This window comes from Stigmatopora nigra, chromosome 14, assembly GCF_051989575.1.
Source record: "Stigmatopora nigra isolate UIUO_SnigA chromosome 14, RoL_Snig_1.1, whole genome shotgun sequence".
Taxonomy (NCBI): Eukaryota; Metazoa; Chordata; class Actinopteri; order Syngnathiformes; family Syngnathidae; genus Stigmatopora; species Stigmatopora nigra.
This window is the reverse complement of record NC_135521.1, coordinates 13270510-13275509: the sequence shown is the minus strand read 5'-3', so window position 1 is coordinate 13275509 and position 5000 is coordinate 13270510. Positions and strand designations below refer to the sequence as shown.

Here is a 5000-nt window from a genome sequence, read left to right as displayed (position 1 = left end):
TCTAGGCGGAAAGCTTGGGGTCCTTTACTTGTAGTTTGAGTTGTAGTCATTCGTAGAGAGCACCGCAAACATTTCCAGCAGGGTTTGATTCAGTGTTTATCAAAGTTGACTGTTATGTTTTGTCAAAGAAGAATGCTCTACATTGTCAATGACTTGGAATCGATATTAAAGAAGGTGAAGAATCTTGTGTGCCTTCGTCTCAGACCGGAGTATCTGGCGAGATTAGCGCTATCAAAGAACTTTGGAATGCTAAGCTAACTTGCTAATATTGATTTTCTTTGTTTAATTCCTTGTTCGAAAGTAACTATTGGAGTTATATGAACCATCGAAATAATTGAGATATTTTGACATATAGAAGCAATATGGCTGCCACATCTTAAAATTCTAGTAAGAAAATTGTCATTTCTGTCATAATCAGGTTCTCATCAAGATACTTATTTCTTTTTTGAAATTGAATAGTTTTATAATTTGCAGTTACAAAAACTGGCATATTTTCCTCCGTCCGATATTGACCTTAGTAATGTGCATTTGATTCATACAGTATCTAAGTAATACCACTTGTGATGATATTTCTTAAGATTTCAAAGTAAAACATTTGTACTCCCTATTATATCCATGAATATCCAAGTGAAAATCGGGAATCAGGGGTCGGCTTATACGTGAGAACAGGTGGAATTTGTAAAGGAACAGAACAATTTATATTGAAAAATTATGATAATAAAATAATTACAATACACAAACAAGAAGGGATTCTGTTAAACTGAAGGAGTCTTATCAGAAATTTTTGCACCTCAGGCTTCTGGTGGCACCGACTAGCTGGCCAAGCAACAAGCAGCTGGTGGTCTTTGAGGCAAAAATAAAAACCCAGACATGGGAGGAGTTTGACAGAGCCATAAAGAATGACTTTTGGAGGACTTAAAAATAAATTGGGTCACCAGTCCGGTGTCTTAGTGATGGAAAGAAGGAAGCAATATAAAAAACCTTCTTAGTAGCAAAGCCCTGTGGATAATTAAAATCCACTCGGAGATTTAAATTCTTTGGATGTTGTGGTCGTTTCTTGTTTTACAAACCTCTGCAATATTACAAAGACATCAGGGGAAAGTGCTTTTGGATCGGAGTAATCTGGTGCTGATGCCCCCCTTTAAAAAGGGATTCGAGATGGGTGTATTCGATTATAGAGAACTGCGCTCCCCACCAAGACTATGAAAATCTATTCAGGAGTACAGGGGAAGCGGGTCTGTGAGGAAGTGAAATCTCGGATTGAGGACGACCAATGTGGTTTTCATCCTCGTCGGAAAACAGTGAATATGGTCTATACCATCTGCAGGGTTCTCGAGGGGTCTTGTAAGATGGAACCCAACCAGCCTGCATGTGTTTTATGGATTTGGAAAGAGCGTTCGACCATGTACCCCACAGAGTCCAAAGGGAAGTGCTCCATGAGCATGGGTCATTAGGATAGGTCCAATCGGTTTATAACTGGTGTCTGTGCTTGGCCTAAATAGTTTAGAATCAGTTTCTAGAGGGGGTTTGACCTTGCCCAGGCTGTTGTCGATTCCAAACTTTTACGTACAGTATAATCAACCAAGGTTTTGAGTGTCTGGTTTGGTGACCTCGGTATAGTGTGTCTGCTTTTTGTAGATGTAGTTCTGTTGCCCCCTATCTTCAACTCTGACTAGATAAGTTTAAAACCAAGTGTGAAGGGGTTGGATGAAAATAAGCACCTCAAAATCTGGGACCATGGTGCTTAGTCGGAAAAATTTGGCATGTATGCCCTTTTAGAGTAAGGGAAGTGGTCTTTATTTAAGTGGAGGAGTTTAAGTAATTTGGAGTCTTGCACATGTTTGAAGGGGGAAAAAGTGTGACTGGACAATTTGCCGAAAGACGCTTTGCCGAAAGACGTTTCGCTGAAGGACGTTTAGCCGACCTACAGTTCGTCGAATGGATGTTTAGCCAAACTGACGTCTTGTCGAACGGACGTTTCGCTGAAATGGGATTTGCGCACTCCCCACTCCCGGATCGTTTATATGTTTTTCAACCTCGGCACAAAAAACAACACTGAGAAACATTCCCACAATTATTTGTTAAATAAAATAATAAATTAGACTATTTTTTTGGCGAACTGTTCGTCAGCAAAACGTTCGTCGGCGAAACTACTTTCGGCGAATTGTCCGAGTACCGGAAAAAAGCGGTGAGAATAAGCATGGGAGGGCAACTGCCAGTGTCTTTCAAAATTTTAGATTCGATTACAACTTTATTTAATCCCGCATTCTGGAAATGTCATTGGTTGCTGTAGCAAGACAGATACACAAGGCATTGAAGACCTAGGTAAAAAAAAACTCCATTCATGACCGTCTTGCCAAAAGGACGTTTCGCCGAAATGAGATCTGTGCGCTCACCCCACCCCCGGATTGTGTATGTTTTTCAACCTCGGCACAAAAAAACAACAAAGAAACATTCCCACATTTATTCGTTTAATAAAATAATAAATAAAACGAATATTTTGGCAAAACATTCATCGGCGAAACGACTTTCGGCGAGCTGTCCGCCAGCAGAACGTCCGTCGGCGAAACGACTTTTGGCTAACTGTCCGTCTTGCACCAGTACACTGAAGCTTCAGGAACATGAAGTGAGACAGGTACTGTGGACTGTGAACACCAGAAAGGCTACTGGACCTGACGGACTACCTAGCAAGCTGCTCGAAGCCTGTGCTGATCAGCTGACTGGTGTTTTCACAAAGATTTTCATTTGGTCCCTGCAAAAATTCATTATCCCCTCCAGCGTGAAATCTGCCACCATTATCGCTGTCCCTAAAAATCCAACCATTGACAGCCTGAATGATGATTACAGGCCTGTTTTACTTACACCTGTGATCATGAAGTGCTTTGAAAAGTTGATCGCCCGCCACATCGGAGATACAATCCCCCCACTTTACACTCACCACTTTGCTTATACAGCAAACAGGTCTACTGAGGACACCATCTCCGTAGCTCTACACACAGCACTGAGGGAACTGGAGAACCATGGGAACTATGTGAGGATGCTTTTCATTGATTATATAGCTCAGCCTTCAACACTATAAGACTGCACATTCTGGCTGGCTCCGTCTGGCTCCGTCTGTCTCCGTCCGTCTGTCTCCGTCCGTCTGTCTCCGTCCGTCTGTCTCTGTCCGTCTGTCTCCGTCCGTCTGTCTCCGTCCGTCTGTCTCCGTCCGTCTGTCTCTGTCCGTCTGTCTCTGTCCGTCTGTCTCTGTCCGTCTGTCTCTGTCCGTCTGTCTCTCTGTCCGTCTGTCTCTGTCCGTCTGTCTCTGTCCGTCTGTCTCTGTCCGTCTGTCTCTGTCCGTCTGTCTCTGTCCGTCTGTCTCTGTCCGTCTGTCTCTGTCCGTCTGTCTCTGTCCGTCTGTCTCTGTCCGTCTGTCCGTCTCTGTCCGTCCGTCTCTGTCCGTCTGTCTCTGTCCGTCTGTCCGTCTCTGTCCGTCTCTGTCCGTCTGTCCGTCTCTGTCCGTCTGTCCGTCTCTGTCCGTCTGTCCGTCTGTCCGTCTGTCTCTGTCCGTCTGTCTGTCTCTGTCCGTCTGTCTCTGTCCGTCTGTCTGTCTCTGTCCGTCTGTCTGTCTCTGTCCGTCTGTCTGTCTCTGTCTGTCTGTCTGTCTCTGTCTGTCTGTCTCTGTCCGTCTGTCTCTGTCCGTCTGTCTCTGTCCGTCTGTCTCTGTCCGTCTGTCTCTGTCCGTCTGTCTCTGTCCGTCTGTCTCTGTCCGTCTGTCTCTGTCCGTCTGTCTGTCTCTGTCTGTCTGTCTCTGTCTGTCTGTCTGTCTGTCTGTCTGTCTGTCTGTCTGTCTGTCTGTCTGTCTGTCTGTCTCTGTCTGTCTGGCTGTCTCTGTCTGGCTGTCTCTGTCTGTCTGTCTCTGTCTGTCTGTCTCTGTCTGTCTGTCTCTCTCCGTCTGTCTCCGTCTCTCTCCGTCTCTCTCCGTCTGTCTCCGTCTGTCTCCGTCTGTCTCCGTCTCTCTCCGTCTGTCTCCGTCTGTCTCCGTCTGTCTCCGTCTGTCTCCGTCTCTCTCCGTCTCTCTCCGTCTCTCTCCGTCTCTCTCCGTCTGTCTCCGTCTGTCTCCGTCTGTCTCCGTCTGTCTCCGTCTGTCTCCGTCTCTCTCCGTCTCTCTCCGTCTCTCTCCGTCTGTCTCCGTCTCTCTCCGTCTCTCTCCGTCTCTCTCCGTCTGTCTCCGTCTGTCTCCGTCTGTCTCCGTCTGTCTCCGTCTGTCTCCGTCTGTCTCCGTCTCTCTCCGTCTCTCTCCGTCTCTCTCCGTCTCTCTCCGTCTGTCTCCGTCTCTCTCCGTCTGTCTCCGTCTGTCTCCGTCTGTCTCCGTCTGTCTCCGTCTGTCTCCGTCTGTCTCCGTCTGTCTCCGTCTGTCTCCGTCTGTCTCCGTCTCTCTCCGTCTCTCTCCGTCTCTCTCCGTCTCTCTCCGTCTCTCTCCGTCTCTCTCCGTCTCTCTCCGTCTCTCTCCGTCTCTCTCCGTCTCTCTCCGTCTCTCTCCGTCTCTCTCCGTCTCTCTCCGTCTCTCTCCGTCTGTCTCCGTCTCTCTCCGTCTCTCTCCGTCTCTCTCCGTCTCTCTCCGTCTCTCTCCGTCTGTCTCCGTCTGTCTCCGTCTCTCTCCGTCTCTCTCCGTCTCTCTCCGTCTCTCTCCGTCTCTCTCCGTCTCTCTCCGTCTCTCTCCGTCTGTCTCCGTCTCTGTCCGCCTCTGTCCGCCTCTGTCCGCCTCTGTCCGCCTCTGTCCGCCTCTGTCCGCCTCTGTCCGCCTCTGTCCGCCTCTGTCCGCCTCTGTCCGCCTCTGTCCGCCTCTGTCCGCCTCTGTCCGCCTCTGTCCGCCTCTGTCCGCCTCTGTCCGCCTCTGTCCGCCTCTGTCCGCCTCTGTCCGCCTCTGTCCGCCTCTGTCCGCCTCTGTCCGCCTCTGTCCGCCTCTGTCCGCCTCTGTCCGCCTCTGTCCGCCTCTGTCCGCCTCTGTCCGCCTCTGT

General features: G+C 48.5%; 1 protein-coding gene across 4 annotated transcripts in view; it reads right to left on the bottom strand.

Moving 5' to 3' along the window:
* The window catches only part of trappc11 (trafficking protein particle complex subunit 11), a 54014-nt gene that overhangs the window by 19796 nt on the left and 29218 nt on the right, over nt 1-5000 (bottom strand). The window lies entirely within an intron of this gene.